The following is a 17,898-nucleotide window of genomic DNA, read 5'->3' as shown; positions in this document are numbered from 1 at the left end:
TTCTAAGGGGCCAGGTGAACCACTGCATCTCCGGACGGCTCCCGTGGGACTGGGGAAGTAATTCATCTACCAGCTCAAAACACCATGGTTGTACACGCGTGTACAACCAGCTTGTACACGCCTGGCCACAGAGCAGCTCTGGGGGTGTCTCTTGCTTCGGGAGCAACAGCAATCCCCCAAGTGGAGAAAGTTCTCTCCACTTCCACAGCTGGGCACAGTCCATCTAGACTGGGTGACAGACCAGGTGACGAGTGGGGTGAAACAAATGGCCCAGGCCCTGGGCAGACAACCGGGGTTAGAGGATCTGCAATGATCTGATACAGGGCTCCTCCAGCCGACAAGTGCTATGGCTGTCTGGAGAAGCGGCACCAATTCCAAAGAGAATCGTGAAGCTCCACGAACAGCCAAACCTATATTTCAACTGTACCATGAATGTGGATGCATACAGGCTTTTAGTTTAATATAAACTGATCATGTAAATTGTCCACTTGGCTACATTTCCTAAGAGTAGCTGAAAGAACTCAATAGACCATTGATTTAATTAAATGATACTAGTTGTTCTTACAAGGCCAAATTTTTTTTCCATATAAATATCTAGCTGAATATTTTGTAGAAGCCAAGAGAATTTTTTTATTTTTTCCGTACAAAACCTCACATTGGTGCACACGTGTTTGGAATCAATACATATGAAAAGTGAAGTCAGATGATGTGGCATGAAAACTCTTCTTTTTTAGGATAGACTGAAACCATCATCTTTATTTTCTTTTGACTTGTTTGCACTAATTGCAAGGAGGGAGGGCAGAGGCACATAGAGTAAACCATCTTCAAGTTTAGCAAGTTTGAACACTCTTGTGCCCACACATCCCAACAGATATAGAGACATGAAAAACACCCCTCAGTTTTACGCTGAATCCCACAAAGATGCTGCAGTTTTCTGTGTTGTAGACATGCAGGTTTTTTTGAATTCTAAGGATGTTAAAATTTTCTGTATGGTCATCTTTAGCCTCGAAGAGAGGTTTGAGGATTTCTTTCCACTACCTGGAATCAAAGCCAAATAGGGTCCTTGGAACAATAAATTATTTCAAAAGATGAAGAACCCAAAACCAAGGATCATTCATCGATACGGGAGCTGCTTTGTGAGAATCCAATTGCACGCTTCAGAAAGTGCACCTTCATTTTCTCCAGTACTTTGGTACAAACAGCACTCATCATGTACTCTCCACTCCAGAATCCCAGCAGCCTTCCCAGAGGATGGGCTGGGTGTCGGTGTTGCCTTCCGGAATTCTCCACTGCCACAGTGGAGTATATAATAACAGCCCACCACGTAATGAATGCCTACTCAAAGTCAGGAATCATACCAGACCCTCTGTATTATACCTTTAATCCTCCAAGTAAACGCACAAAGTAGGTGTTAGTACCCTTATTTGACAGTGAGGAAATGGAGGCTCAGTATGAATAAGCAACTCATCCAACATCACACAATGGACAAGCGTCAGAGCACATAGGGTCCCAAGATCCGTATCCGTTTTACAACCTGCACTATTAAGACCAGCATAGACTTAGCTCCTGAAGAAAGAGCAAAGGCAACTCTGCTCTGGAAATGTTTACCATTCCCCTTCCAAAGAAGCTCCCCTACCCTAATGCAAAAAACACGTCCATCCTGAAGAACAGGCACCTGGCCTCTCGTTAGGTGTTGTCTATTGCAAAATCACTCATTGGTGTTGCAACACGAAGAGTAATTTCTCTTGGCAGGACCTGTTTATAACCCAGCTGACTTCTAGAGGTGTCAGTCTAACAGGAGGACATTTTGTTTGGCTAAGCATTTGGGTGTCCGAGTGACCAGTTAAGTTTGGGGAGAGCCAAAGTGCTCTGCATAATGAAAGGAGAATTTACAGCAATGCAGGTTGAGGGGCTACAGAGAGGACACGGAGAAACACTTAAGATTCAAGATAGGGGCTTCCCTGGTGGCGCAGTGGTGAGAGTCCGCCTGCCGATGCAGGAGACACGGGTTCGTGCCCGGGTCCGGGAAGATCCCACATGCCGCGGAGCGGCTGGGCCCGTGAGCCATGGCCGCTGAGCCTGCGCGTCCGGAGCCTGTGCTCCGCAATGGGAGAGGCCACAACAGTGAGAGGCCCGCGTACCGCAAAAAAAAAAAAAATTCAAGAGAGGACATCATGAGACAACTCTCTCAGCTTTAGATAATCAACTTAAAATTGTCAAATGCATGGTGCGGGTGAATTTCTTTTAGAAACAAATGAAAAGGGACATTCAGTTACCATCTTGATATGAAACAACAGAACCCCAGGTCAAAGGGGATCTTGATAATACATTATCCCAGAATTCATGGGGGTTCCTTTTTTTTTTTCCAGGCCCAAGGAGCACTATTTATTTATTTATTAACATCTTTATTGGAGTATAATTGCTTTACAATGGTGTGTTAGTTTCTGCTTTATAACAAAGTGAATCAGCTATACATATACATATATCCCCATATCTCTTCCCTCTTGCGTCTCCCTCCCTATCCCACCCCTCCAGGCGGTCACAAAGCACTGAGCTGATCTCCCTGTGCTATGCGGCTGCTTCCCACTAGCTATCTACCTTACGTTTGGTAGTGTATATATGTCCATGCCACTCTCTCACTTTATCTAGTTTCAAAAAAATTGAAAGAACAGTTTTTCAATGCAATTTCACCTAGCTCCGAAGACAGGGCTCTAGCCGACGTCTGGAAGATATATTTATTTAAGGCTGCACATAGACAGGAGGATAAGTAACTAAATTGAAGGTCCTTGTGGAACTTTCCACAGGAAAGCAATAAAAGCCTCTTTTATCCAACTTTCACTCTTACCTGCAATTAAAGGAAGACAGCAAACGTCTTAAACCAAATATTAGCAACCTAACCCAGATACGTTAGGGAGAAAATTTTTACAATACTGGTAACATCTGGGTCTTCCCTGGTGGTGCAGTGGTTAAGAATCTGCCTGCCAATGCAGGGGACACGGGTTCGAGCCCTGGTCTAGGAAGATCCCACATGCTGCGGAGCAACTAAGCCCGTGCGCCACAACTACTGAGCCTGCGCGCCTAGAGCCGGTGTTCCGCAACAAAGACGAGCCACCACAATGAGAAGCCCGCACACTGCAATGAAGAGTAGACCCCGCTCGCAACTTGAGAAAACCCGCGTGCAGCAACAAAGACCATGCAGCCAAAAATTAATTAATTAATTTAACAAAAATATATATTGGCAACGTCTGAAATGTCATGGGATTAGTATCAGGAATATACAGGTAGGTTTTCCAAATCAATAAGAGAAAGACATGAAACGCAATGGAAAAATAGAATAGTCACAGAAGGAGAAGCCCAACTGGCTAACAAGTATACAAAGAGATCCCCTACCTCACTAGTAATTGGAAATAGGAGAATCAACACCACTTTACCCACAGAAAATACCAAGTGTTAATAAGAATATGAGGAGATGAGGACCTCATCTCCTGCTGAAAGTGTCCATTTTTCCTGCGGCCAGTGACACTACACATAATTCCACTCCTGGCAACACACCCCAGACTCTCGCACGGATCTACAGGCATTGTCATCCAAGCATCCCAGACTTTGCAGTACCAGGGAGTTCAGGCTAGGGAAGCGGAGAAGAATACTGGGTGGAGACCTTCCTATCATGGAAATCACCACAGCATCAGCAGCATTGAGCCAGACCTACATACAGAAACCCGTATGAAACGAGACAGCACCATACCACTGATGTAAACTACAAACACATGCAAAGGAACTCCGTATTTTTACGGGGAATCATATGTAACCAAGGACATATATCAAGCACATTAGACTGGGTGCCTACGTGGGAGACATGAGGAGAGAAAAAGAAAGCAAGCAGGAGTAGGGTCGCAACAGGCTGGTGTCTAAGCATCATGAAGTGAGAAGGCTGCTAATCTCAAGTCCTGCACCTGAGGTCCCGCTCCCTGAAACTGCCAGGCTTTACTCATCTCTTCCCTATCTGTTCCATGAGTCACCCCTCTTACAGTATTTCCTAGGTGCTGATGGGCACTAAATGATGAATCCTGGTGAGGCACACACCCACGGCTTCAGAACGCAGGAGATGAAAGCAGAGCTAGCCTGGAGATGATTAGGGGAAGAAAAGAGAGAAAGGGGTAAAGGTCCTGCTTAATAAATGGTCTTCCAGCTGCCAAGCCTATGTTCCAGCGAGCTCTCATGTGAAACTCCAAAACGTGAGAAAAGAGACAAGGCTCTGGTTAAACAGCTCTGTCCGTTCAGCCATCCCAAATCCCCAAAGCAAATCTGTCTCTAAGGATTCCCTAAATCTGCATCAAATTTCCGGAAACCTCTGATCTAGAAACCCTTGCATTATAAGCCAAGTTGGAGGGATGCATGGCAGGGTCAACTCTATTTAAAGGGCCAGCGTAGAGCCACTAATTCTCCTTAACATGAAGCAACAGTCTGCAGAGAGACAGGCCTCCTGGGACAGGAATGGGAAACCTGAGAGATGGTCTCTTGCGGCCACTGCTTCTGCTCTATCTTTTTAAACCAAAATTAACACACCTCTTTCATTTTTATGAGTCTGGAACTGATATATTTGTTTGTGCCACGTAAGCAGGTTAAGCAAATTTAAACTAAAATATTTCTGTTTCTTTTGAGTGCCTCTAATTCGGAGGGCTTATGAACCGGGAACCAAACCATTTCGAACGGGGACATGATCCAAACAGAGAACAGTTAGCCTGCAGAAGACGTGAGACAGCATTCTAGCTCGCATGCAAGACACCTACCAGGTGGAACAGGAAGTCAACTTGTTCCGCGTTGCTTCCAAAGAGTGCAGCCAGAACGAATGAATGGAAATTACTCAGAAGTTAACGTTGGCCCGGAAGAAGAAAGAATGATGTCACAGTTGAACTGTCTAAAGTAGAAATGGAGAGGACCCCACCACTCAAGGGGCTCAAGCCAAAACTACACTCTCATCTGACGATGAGGCAGCACGAAGACTAGAAGGGTCAAAGCCAGTGACCTCTCAGACCTCTGCTCCACCCCTGGGCCACATCATGACCGCGTCCTAGAGGGCCTGCTCTTCACACCTGCTCGGTTTCTAAGCTGTCCTTAAAACTATATTTTAGGTTCTCCGCAAGGAAACACGTGGGATGAACCTCAGTTAGACATGACTTCTGGTGCCACTTACTCTGAATGTATAATCATCCCCTGCAGAAGCAGATGAGCCAGTAAAATAAAGTCTACCATCTGTCTCCCCATGTTTTTTCCAACAATCATCCTACTAGCTCCGGAGAAAACCTTCTCTGTGCAGCCACGAATCAGTCAGGCTGATTGGAAACGATCACCAGAGAGAATAACGTGCCAGAATCAAAGAGCAACTCTAAAGTGAGAAAAAACACAGCAAATAAACTCTAGGGTCGCCTGACACACTGGAACATTATGTTGCCAGGGGTTCATCATCATTATGTTGCATACAACAGTCATTATTAAGCATCTCCATCAAAACATTAATCTTGATTTAACTGAATCTGGTTGAGACTCTGCACGTTGGTTGTTTGCCCAGGCACGAATTTATCTTGACCAAAATTAGTCTTAATCAGCTTGGCTTGAGTAATAATGTGGTCAAAAACCATAGCCAGTAGACAGCTTGAGAGGCTTCTCCAGCAATTCATAGATTAGAGAAGAGCAGAACTTTGAAAAATTACTTTGCAAGGAGTTGACACCTCTCCTGCATCTCAGAACACCATGACTCAGTCCAAGCAGTGTTAGCAAAAGCCATGGTTGCCCGCTGCAGAAAGGTTTCCGGGGAGAGAAGAGTGCACGACAGACAGTCAGGGCAGGAGGTCTGGACTACGTTGAAGGTCTGCTGTTGGCACTGTTTCTTCTGCGTGCTGCCTTGTGAGATTCAGAGCTAAGAAGATGGCTTATTTTGAACGTCTGTCAAAAGCGGTCATGATTAGATTCTGACCACTCCAAATCACGGTGGATTACAAGCAAGACTAAAAATGTGCTGGTGCAACTTTTTCCTTCAAAAAAGCAATTACAAGTCGCATGTTTACAAGGATGGGTGACATCTAGTTTGTCACAAAAACATTTCAATTGCAATCAGATCCATCTTTCCCAGGAATCCCTTCATTTCACATCCAAGGGCTGGCTTCTTTGGCTCCAGAAATGAGACCACACTCTCCCTGAAAACATGCACAGATATATCTCACACAGACGGGGAAACTGGGGCGGGAGGAGCGAACAAGCAGCACCACAATTCCAAACGTATGGTGTCTGTGGCATATAAATATAAAACTGCTGACCCCAGACATTCAAAGAATGTCTATTCCGGACTTCCCTGGCGGTCCAGCGGTCAAGACTCCGCGCTTCCACTGCAGGGGCACGGTTCGATCCCTGGTCGGGGAAGCTCCCGCATGCCGCAGGGTGCAGCCAAAAAAAAAAAAAAAAAAAGGAGAAAAGAAAGTCTATTCTTAACTTGAACCCAAGTATCCCTGGGGTTGCTGAGGACATAGTTTCAGAAGTAAACAAATTTTTATTTTAAAAAGTTTTCATTTCTGGTTTCATTCCAAAAGTAATTTTTAAACTTCTCATAGGGGCTTCCCTGGTGGCGCAGTGATTAAGAACCCGCCTGTCAATGCAGGGGACACGGGTTCGAGCCCTGGTCCAGGAAGATCCCACACGCCGCGGAGCAACTAAGCCCGTGCGCCACAACTACTGAGCCTGCGCTCTAGAGCCCACGAGCCACAACTACTGGCCTGCACTCTAGAGCTCATGGGCCACAACTACCGAGCCCAGGAGGCACAACTACTGAGCCTGCGCTCTAGAGCCCACGAGCCACAACTACTGAGCCCGTGCACCACAACTACTGAGCCCACGTGCCTAGAGCCCGTGCTCCACAACAAGAGAAACCACCACAATGAAAAGCCCACGCACTGCAACGAAGAGTAGGCCCCGTGCGCCGCAACTAGAGAAAGCCTGCGCAAAGCAACGAAGACCCAATGCAGCCAAAAATAAATAAATAAATAAATTTAAAAAAAGAAAACTTCTCATAAAGCATAGTTTTGATCATCCAGATCAGCTCAAAACCAAATAAGAAGTTTCAATTATTCATTTGCATTCATGTTTATAATACCTTTGCTGTCAGATGATAATACTTTAATTGTTGCAAGATAATTAGGACCAAAAAAAAGCAGACTTACTACGTAAATGATGCAGTCACAACAAAACCCATAGTGTCATGGCTTACTGGCCCGTGAAGGGTTTGGCAGTGGTCAAGGAAAAAAAAGTAGTGGGCAATGTCAGTTACTGAGATTGAGGATAGAGTCCAGGCTTCCCAGATCTGGGGCAGGTGAAAAGGATCAGAGAGGTATTTGGCTCATAAACAGGTAAATTTCTTAAAAGAAAATGCATCGCAGTCTTAATTGTATTTTTCCATTAATTATTAAAAGCAAAGCAGTTGCTTTGTCAGTGAAGGGAGTGAAGATATTTGCAATCATTTCCCCGAGGTGTCTTTATTCCACCTTGTGCCATAGGTGAGGTAATCTAAAACAAGGCAGATTTTCTTGCCTGAGGCTAAAAAACATTTCCTTGATTGTTGAAGGGAGACCAGAAATGAAATGCGTTCAGACTCTGATGGATCCTGAGAAGAAATCCTGCACCTGTCCCATCTAGGAGCCCAAAGTAGGAACAGAAACTGCAGTTAAGTTTGGGGCAACCAGAGCAGAGAGGACTTGGCCTCCCATTCTTGAACAAAGGTGATAAAGTCAGCAAGACCCCACGGGAGAAATGGTTGTGTGTGGACGAGTTCCCCAAGCCTAAAAGTAACAAAGAAGTGGCTGGACAATTTTGTAAGGTTGAGAGAGGCCCCAAAGCAGCCTGAGTTTAAATAATGCCGCCACAACATTTCCCGTAGCCCGATGTGAAATAGGAGCAGTAGAATCATCGCTGACACAGTGTACCTAAGAATGGCACAGAAACCAGCTGAGAGTGAGAGAGAGAGATTGACTGGAAACAGCTTGGAGTGAGGGCCCCTGCCGGGCCTGCATGGACCAGCAATGGAGCACTGGAGGCCTCAGCTGACTGTGGACTGAGGGCAACACAGACCAGCTGCCCCACCCAGGACTTGACACCATAATGGAGTCATTCTCCAGCGTTATCGGGTGTCAGGATTACCCAGAGAGCTTGCTAATGCACACAGTTAGGGGCCCCGCCCCCAGAGTTCCTGATTCAGCAGGTCTAGGATGGGGACTGAGAATCTGCATTTCTAACACATTCTCAGGTCACGCTGATGTGGCCTCGGGACCACACTTGGAAAATCACTGCTAGGATGCACCTGAACCCCCTAACTTAGTGAAACCCAGATATAAGTGGGAAATCCCAGAGCTCATACAAATGTGTATACGTATGGGAAGATACTGACATTTCTCATACACCTGCACATGGGAACTAAGATTTGTATCCATCACAGAGATACGGGCAAATAGTTTCCTAAATCTCTACTTGGTTATTTTCTCCTCTGGAAAGTATCACTTCCTATTCTATTGCAGCACTGAATAGAATTCTTAAATATACCCAGTAATATGTTAGTGATTTATTTCTTCAACACTTAATGAAATCAAGGTCATTGGTGTTGGAACCCACTGTCTAAAGTACTCTAAATAAATTATAGACAGGATAGCAATGATTACTTTTTTAATAGATCTTTATTGGAGTATAATTTCTTCACAATACTGTGTTAGTTTCTGTTGTACAACAAAGTGAATCAGCCATATGCATACATATATCCCCATATCTCCTCCCTCTTGAGCCTCTTCCCACCCTCCCTATCCTACCCCTCTAGGTCATCGTAAAACATCAAGCTGATCTCCCTGTGCTATGCTGCTGCTTCCCACTAGCTAACTATTTTACATTTGGTAGTGTATATATGTCGATGCTACTCTCACTTCACCCCAGCTTCCCCCTCCACCCCCCGGGGTCCTCAAGTCCATTCTCTGTGTCTATGTCTTTATTCCTGCCTGCCACTAGGTTCATCAGTACCTTTTTTTTTTTTTTAGGATTCCATATATATGTGTTAGCATACGGTATTTGTTTTTCTCTTTCTGACTTACTTCACTCTGTGTGACAGACTCTAGGTCCATCCACCTCACTACAAATATATATATACAAATATATAAAAAACTCAATTTCATTCCTTTTTATGGCTGAGTAATAGTCTATTGTATGTATGTGATATGTGCCACATCTTCTTTATCCATTCATCTGTCAGTGGACATTTAGGTTGCTTCCATGTCCTGGCTATTGTAAATAGTGTTGCAGTGAACATTGTGGTACATGTCTCTTTTTGAATTACGGTTTTCTGAGGGGATATGCCCAGTAGTGGGATTGCTGGGTCATATGGTAGTTCTATTTTTAGTTTTATAAGGAACCTCCATACTGCTCTCCATAGCGGTTGTATCAGTTTACATTCCCCCAACAGTGCAGGAGGGTTCTCTTTTCACCACACCCTTTCCAGCATTTATTGGTTCTAGATTTTTGATGATGGTCATTCTGACCGGTGTGAGGTGATAGCTCATTGTAGTTTTGATTTGCATTCTCTAATAATTAGTGATGTTGAGAGTCTTTTCATGTACCTCTTGGCCAATCCATATGTCTTCTTTGGTGAACTGTCTATTTAGGTCTTCCACCCATTTTTTAACTGGATTGTTTGGTTTTTTTGATATTGAGTTCCATGAGCTGTTTGTATATTTTGGAGATTAATCCTTTGTCCATTGTTTTCTTTGCAAATATTTTCTCCCATTCGGAAGGTTGTCTTTTTGTCTTGTTTATGGTTTCCTTTGCTGTGCAAAAGCTTTTAAGTTTCATTAGGTCTGGTTTGTTTATTTTCGGTTTTATTTCCATTACTCTAGGAATCAAAAAAGACTTGCTCTGGTTTATGTCACAGAGTGTTTTTCCTATGTTTTCCTCTAAGAGTTTTATAGTGTCTCATCTTACATTTAGGTCTTTAATCCATTTGGAGTTTCTTTTTGTGTATGGTGTTAGGGAGTGTTCTAATTTCATTCTTTTACAGGTAGCTGTCTAGTTTTCCCAGCACCACTTATTGAAGAGGCTGTCTTTTCTCCATTGTATCTTCTAGCCTCCTTTGTTGTAAATTAGGTGGCCATATGTGGGTGGATTTATCTCTGGGCTTTCTATCCTGTACCATTGATCTATATTTCTGTTTTTTGTGGCAGTACCATACTGTCTTGATTACTGTAGCTTTGTAGTATAGTCTGAAGTCCAGGAGCCTGATTCCTCCAGCTCCATTTTTCTTTCTCAAGATTGCTTTGGCTATTCAGGGTCTTTTGTGTTTCCATACGAATTGTAAAATTTTTTGTTCTAATTCTGTGAAGAATGCCATTGGTAGTTTGATAGGGATTGCACTGAATCTGTAGATTACAGATCTACAGATTCTGTAGTATAGTCGTTTTCACAATATTGATTCTTCCAATCCAAGAACATGGTATATTTCTCCATCTGTTTATGTCATCTTTGATTTCTTTCATTAGTGTTTTATAGTTTTCTGAGTACAACTCTTTCGCCTCTTTAGGTAGGTTTATTCCTAGGTATTTTATTCTTTTTGTTGCGATGGTAAATGGGACTGTTTCCTTAATTACTCTTTCTGATTTTTCGTTGTTAGTGTATAGGAATGCCAGAGATTTCTGTGCATTAATTTTGTATCCTGCAACCTTACCAAATTCATTGATTAGTTCTAATAGTTTTCTGGTGGCATCTTTAGCATTTTCTATGTATAGTATCATGTCATCTGCAAACAGTGACAGTTTTACTTCTTCTTTTCAAATTTGTATTCCTTTTATTTCTTTTTCTTCTCTGATTGCCGTGGCTAGGACTTCCAAAACTATGTTGAATAAGAGTGGTGAGAGTGGACATCCTTGTCTTCTTCCTGATCTTAGTGGAAATGCTTTCAGTTTTTCACCAATGAGTATGATGTTTGCTGTGGGTCTGTCATATATGGCCTTTTTTATGTTGAGGTAGGCTCCCTCTGTGCCCATTTTCTGGAAAGTTTTTATCAGAAATGGGTGTTGAATTTTGTCAAAAGCTTTTTCTGCATCTATTCAGATGATCACATGGTTTTTATTCCTTAATTTGTTAATATGGTGTATCACACTGATTGATTTGTGTATACTGAAGAATCCTTGCATCCCTGGGATAAATCCCACTTGATCATGGTGTATGATCTTTTCAATACGTTGTTGGATTCTGTTTGCTAGTATTTTGTTCAGGATTTTTGCATCTTTATTCATCAGTGATATTGGTCTATAATTTTCTTTTTTGTGGTATCTTTTTCTGGTTTTGGTATCAGGGTGGTGGTGGCTTTGTAGAATGAATTTGAGAGTGTTCCTCCCTCTGCAATTTTTTGAAAGAGTTTGAGAAGGATCAGTGTTAGCTCTTCTCTAAACATTTGATAGAATTCACCTGTGAAGCCATCTGGTCCTGGACTTTTGTTTGTTGGAAGATTTTTAATTACAGTTTCAATTTCATTACTTGTGATAGGTCTGTTTATATTTTCTAATTCTTCCTGGTTCAGTCTTGGAAAATTGGATCTTTCCAAGAATTTGTCCATTTCTTCATGGTTGTCCATTTTACTCGCATATGGTTGTTTGTAGTAGTCTCTTATAATCCTTTGTATTTCTGCAGTGTCGGTTGTGATTTCTCCTTTTTCATTTCTAATTTTATTGATTTCTGTCCTCTCCCTTTTTTTCTTGATGAGTCTGGCTAAGGGTTTATCAATATTTTTTATCTTCTCAAAGAACCAACTTTTAGTTTTCCTGATCTTTGCTATTGTTTTGTTTCTATCTCATTTATTTCTGCTCTGATCTTTATGATTTCTTTCCTTTTACTGACTTTGGGTTTTCTCTGTTCGTCTTTCTATAGTTGCTTTAGATGTAGGGTTAGATTGTTTATTGGAGGTTTTTCTTGTTTCTTGAGGTGAGATTTAATTGCTATAAATTTCCCTCTTAGAACTGATTTTGCTGCATCCTATAGGTTTTGGGTCATTGTGTTTTCATTGTCATTTGTTTCTATGTAATTTTTTAATTTCTTTTTTGATTTCTTCAGTGATCTCTTGGTTATTTAGTAGCACACTGTTTAGCCTCCGTGTATTTGTGGTTTTTACAGTTTTTGTGTATTTGTGGTTTTTACAGTTTTTTTCCTGTACCTGATTTCCAATCTCATAGCGCTGTGGTCAGAAAAGATGCTTGATACAATTTCAATTTTCTTAAATTTTCCAAGGCTTGATTTGTGACCCAAGATGTGATCTATCCTGGAGAATGTTCTGTATGCACTTGAGAAGAAAGTGTATTCTGCCACTTTTGGGTGGAATGTTCTATACATATCAGTTAAATCTATCTGTTCTAACAATGTTCATTGCAGCACTATTTACAATAGCCAGGACATGGAAGCAAGGTTAAGTGTCCATCGACAGATGAATGGATAAAGAAGATGTGACACATATATACAATGGAATATTACTCAGCCATAAAAAGAAATGAAATTAAGTTATTTGCAGTGAGGTGGATGGACCTAGAGACTCTCCTACAGAGTGAAGTCAGAAAGAGAAAAACAAATACTGTATGCTAACACATATATATGGAATCTAAAAAAAAAAAAAAAAAAAAAAAAGGTTCTTCAGAACCTAGCAGCAGGACAGGAATAAAGAGGCAGATGTAGAGAATGAACTTGAGGACACGGGGAGGGGGACGGGTAAGCTGGGACAAAGTGAGAGAGTGGCATGGACATATATACACTACCAAATGTAAAATAGATACCTAGTGGGAAGCAGCCGCATGGCACAGGGAGATCAGCTCTGCGCTTTGTGTCCACCTAGAGGGATGGGATATGGAGGGTGGGGAGGGAGATACAAGAAGGAGGAGAGATGGGAATCTATGTATATGTATAGCTGATTCACTTTGTTATACAGCAGAAACTAACACACCATTGTAAAGCAATTATACTCCAATAAAGTTGTTTAAAAAAATCTATCTGGTCTATTGTGTCATTTAAAGCTTGTGTTTCCTTATCTATTTTCTGTCTGGATGATCTGTCCATTGGTGTAAGTAGGGTGTTAAAGTCCCCTACTGTTATTGTGTTACTGTTGATTTCCCCTCCCATGGTTGTTAGCACTTGCCTTATGTATTGAGGTGCTCCTATGTTGGGTGCATAAACATTTATAATTGTTATATCTTCTTCTTGGATTGATCCCTTGACCATTATGTAGTGTCCTTCCTTATCTCTTGTAACAGTCTTTATTTTAAAGTCTATTTTACCTGATACGAGTATTGCTACTCCAGCTGTCTTTTGATTTCCATTTGCATGGAGTATCTTTTTCCATCTCCTCACTTTCAGTCTGTATGTGTCCCTAGGTCTGAAGTGGATCTCTTGTAGACAGCATATGGGTCTTGTTTTTGTATCCATTCAGCCAGTCTGTGTCTTTTGGTTGGGGCATTTAGTCCATTTACATTCAAGATTATTATCAATATGTATGTTCCTATTACCATTTTCTTAATTGTTTTGGATTTGTTTTTGTGGGTCTTTTTCTTCTCTTGTGTTTCCCGCCTAGAGAAGTTTCTTTAGTATTTGTTGTAAAGCTGGTTTGGTGGTGCTGAATTCTGTTAGCTTTTGCTTGTCTGAAAAGCTTTTGCTTTCTCTGTCAAATCTGAATGAGATCCTTGCTGGGTAGAGTCATCTTTGTTGTAGGTTTTTCTCTTTCATCACTTTAAGTATATCCTGCCACTCCCTTCTGGCCTACAGAGTTTCCACGGAAAAATCAGCTGATAACTTTATGGGATTCCTTTGTATGTTATTATTTGTTTTTCCCTTGCTGCATTTAATATTTTTTCTTTGAATTTAATTTTTGTTAGTTTGATTAATATGTGTCTTGGTGTGTTTCTCCTAGGGTTTATCCTGTATGGGACTCTCTGTGCTTCCTGGACTTGGGTGACTATTTCCTTTCCCATGTTAGGGAAGTTTTCCACTATAATCTCTTCAAATATTTTCTCAGTCCCTTTCTTTTTCTCTTCTTCTTCTGGGATCCCTATAATTCAAATGTTGATGCATTTAGTGTTGTCCTAGAGGTCTCTGAGATTGTCTTCAATTCTTTTCATTCTTTTTGCTTTATTCTGTTCCTCAGCAGTTATTTCCACCATTTTGTCTTCCAGCTCACTTATTTGTTCTTCTGCCTGTTATTTCTGATTCCTTCTAGTGTATTTTTAATTTCAGTTATTGTGTTGTTCAACTCTGTTTGTTTGTTCTTTAGTTCTTCTAGATCTTTGTTAAATATTTCTTGTATTTTCTCAATCCGTGCCTCCATTCTATTTCCAAGATTCTGGATCATCTTTATTGTCATTACTCTGAATTCTTTTTCAGGTAGATTACCTATTTCCTCTTCATTTACTTGGTCTTGTAGGTTTTTACCTTGCTCCTTCAACTGTGACATATTTTTTTGCTGTCTCATTTTTTTTTCCTTTTTTTTATGAGTGGGATTGTGTTCTTGTCTTACTGGTTGTTTGGCCTGAGGCTTCTGACACTGGAGTTTGTAGGCCTCTGAGGGTGTAGGACCCGGCATGAAAGCCAGGCACACTTCCCCAGACAATTGGGCAGGGGAAATGCTGGGCACGCTCCCCCCGATCCAAGCCCCCAGGGTCCCTCCAGGCGTGGGAACCCCTCCCCCTCCTCAGCCACCCCCTCAGGGGCGCTGGTCCTGTCCGGCCTCCATTTCTGCTTCCCCCTCAGTCCCCCCACATCCTACCAGTTCACTCGGGGGTTCTTCCCATCTCCTTGGGCGCTAGGGTCCCCCACCACCGTCCAGCAGGCGCCCTAGGTGTGGAGTTACCGTCTCCCCACTCAGCAATGATTCTTTTAAAATACATTGGTTCAAGTCACCTCCCTGGTCAAAATTCCCCAGTGGCTCCCGTGTCACTCAAGTTCAGGCCACCCCACGGTGGCCTGCAAGGCTCTCCGTGGCTCAGGGTCCCCCCACCCCCCCCATCCTCTCTGTACCCCAGCTCACTCACGCTGCCCAGATACACTGACCCATCTCCTGTTCCTGGCAAAGCTGGAGGCCGTCCACACCACAGGATGTGCGTGCAAGTCCCTCTGCCCCGCCCACTCCTCCTCCAGGTCTCTACTCAAATATTATCACCTTCTCAGGGACACCTTCTTCTTAACCGATAAAAAGAAGCTCCTTTCCCCTTCATTTCCCTTCACTCTCTTTCTACTTTAGTCCTTTTTTTTTTTTTTTTTTTTTTTTTTTGGCTGCACTGTGTGCAGCACGTGGGATCTCAGCTCCCTGACAAGGGATTGGAGTACACTCCCTGCAACAGAAGCAGAAAGTCTTAACCACTGGACCTCCAGGAAAGTCCCTATTCACTTATCATGACCCGACATATATATTTTAGTTCTTTTTTTTTCTTCTTCTTTGAATTGTCTACTAGAATGTAAACACCACGAAAGAAAGACATCTGCTTTGTTGACTGCTAGATCCCCGGGGCCTAGGAAGTGCCTGGCAAGTAACATCACTCAGTCAATGACTGTCGAATGAATGAACAGAAAGGCCCAGCAGACCAACAGGACCAAGAACCGTTCTGCCACAAATGCCCAAAGAGGCAGGAGGGAAATTGTCCACCCCAGGATACCCCCCGCACCAGTTCCCTCTGCGCGTCCAACTTCCCCTCTTCTCACCCCCACGCCCTACCCACCAGCACTAAGAAGAGGTACGTAGTTGCTATTGGCAGGAGCAAAGGAGGCAACAAGGCAAGGGCGAGGCACAGGGAAAGCCAGGGGCAAGGAGAGAAGCCCTCCTTCTCCATGCCAGGTAACCCCCTCGGGTGAAGATACAAGAATGGCCCGTGATCCTGTGGCCCAGGGACAAGCACGGTCCACATCTGGTGCATAAACGTCCTTCCAGACGTTCACATGTGCAGAGATACACAAGCATATTAATCACTTTTCAACTTTCATGGTAGACTTGACTCCAGACAGAGATCTCTAGGGGTTAATCCCAAAGGACTGTAAAATCCAAAGATCAGCTCAACAGAAGAGACGGGCAGAGGGCAGGTGGACAGGCTTACACTTGAACAATAGTCTCCCTGAGCTTTCCGGACGCTGAGGGTTTCTCTGCTCCAAGGTCAACAGACATAATTGTTTTGGTTAAGTGTTGTGTTTAGGTAAGTGATGTCAAAAGGGTCAAACATGTTTTCATTCTCAAGGTTTATCAGAAACACGAAGTGCCGCAATGTAGCACTCAATTGTCACCGTCTTCCTGGAGACCTTTGAGAACTTAATGAGTTCGTCCTTTTACACTAGGAGAGAGTTCAAACTGAAAGAATCTTTCCGACGAATCACATTAAAATTTACTCCAGACGGCCAGTGCTCTGAGCTAGAAGAGTAAAGACAAGTTTGCCACATGCACTTCATTTGCTTACATGGCCTACGATTCCCTAAGAAGAAGCCCACAATTTATACCCCAGCCGAAGAGAAGGATAAGCGGGCCAGCTCTGCCTCTGGGAAGAAGAAGAGGAAGAAGAAGGAGGCATATTTTAGTTGCACGGGGAAAATCCTAAAGCGAACCCACCCGGACTTCAGTGGGTGCTTCTGGATCTTGGATGCACTGGGAGCTCTGGAGGACTTGGTGGCTGGAACGGGTTAGCCTACAGGGGGTTAGACTGTCCCTCTACATCCACAGAAGAGCCGTCACCAGCAGAGAGATCCTTGAGGCAGTCAAGCAGAGATGCTCTCTGAAGAGCCTGGAAATAAATGAAGTGAACCTGAATGGCCCTGTTGTTGAAAAGATTACACTTGTCAAACAAAATTGGATCCGCTGGAGGACTGAGCTGGAAGATGAAGTATCTGACAAGTACCCACTGCAATGGTGGTCTTGGTGTGACACACCTGGTCTCTGGGTCTTGCATTTTTAGTCTCGGACTTAATTGGTGAAAAAAATAAAAATAAAGGAAAGACACTTTCAAAAAAGAAGAAAATTTACTCCAAATGTCTTTTAACTTTTGGACTTTAAATAAGACATGAAGGTTTCCCCTGAATCAAAATGTATCTTCTTGCTTAATGCGATGATGAATTTCCACAGAAGCTGCCCAGATTATACTTCAATGAAACCAAAGATGCAGAGAGGTCACAAGGAAGAGATTGAAGTGACTTTCAATATAAAGCGATTAGAGGTTCAGGAAAAGCAACACTTCTGGATGTCAAAGTTGTCCAGACTCTCAAATCTTGACTTTGTTGATTTAGAACACCATGGTGCTAAGTGGCACGGAGGCATCCCCGTACCAGCATGCTCCTTTCTAAACTTTTTCTCCCCCTTTCTCTTCATGCTCTGCACCTATGCCTACCACAGAGTAGATACAGAGAAGGTTTGTACTAAAAGTTATAAATGAACGGATGAATAAATATCTCTACATGTCCATCAGAAATTCCACTACCTCCCGGTAAATTTTTTAATATCAAGTTTGCATTTGTTATCTTCCTGATTCATAGTAAAAACCAACGTGTGTAATTATTTTGCCAACAGCCTTCCCAGTAGACAGCAGCATATGGTGGGAAGATCATGGGTTTCTGAATATATATATAAATTTGAGGCTTTACTACCTCTTGTGCCCTTGGACAAGTTGTCTGACCTTCTTTTGCCCCAAATGTCTTGTTTGTGAGATGGGAATACTAGCATGTATTTTGTGTTGGGAGAGACAATTCTCCACAACCAAAGAAGAAACAATGCTTCCCCATTCTTGGCAGGTCAAGTTCTCACACTGCCATCGCTCTGGTTCTCTGCAGCCAGAAATGTTCTCTGCTTTTAAGGACTCGTGTGATCCCCTTGGCTCC

General features: G+C 42.8%; 1 pseudogene; it reads left to right on the top strand.

Annotated features, from left to right (window-relative positions):
- The first annotated feature begins 16,471 nt into the window (after positions 1 to 16,471).
- On the top strand, positions 16,472 to 16,982 carry LOC132424486 (histone H2A.N-like; annotated as a pseudogene).
- The last annotated feature ends 916 nt before the right edge of the window (positions 16,983 to 17,898 follow it).

This window comes from Delphinus delphis, chromosome 4 (genome assembly GCF_949987515.2).
Source record: "Delphinus delphis chromosome 4, mDelDel1.2, whole genome shotgun sequence".
NCBI lineage: Eukaryota > Metazoa > Chordata > Mammalia > Artiodactyla > Delphinidae > Delphinus > Delphinus delphis.
Note: the sequence above shows the minus strand (reverse complement) of the source record. Positions and strands in the feature narration are given on the sequence as shown.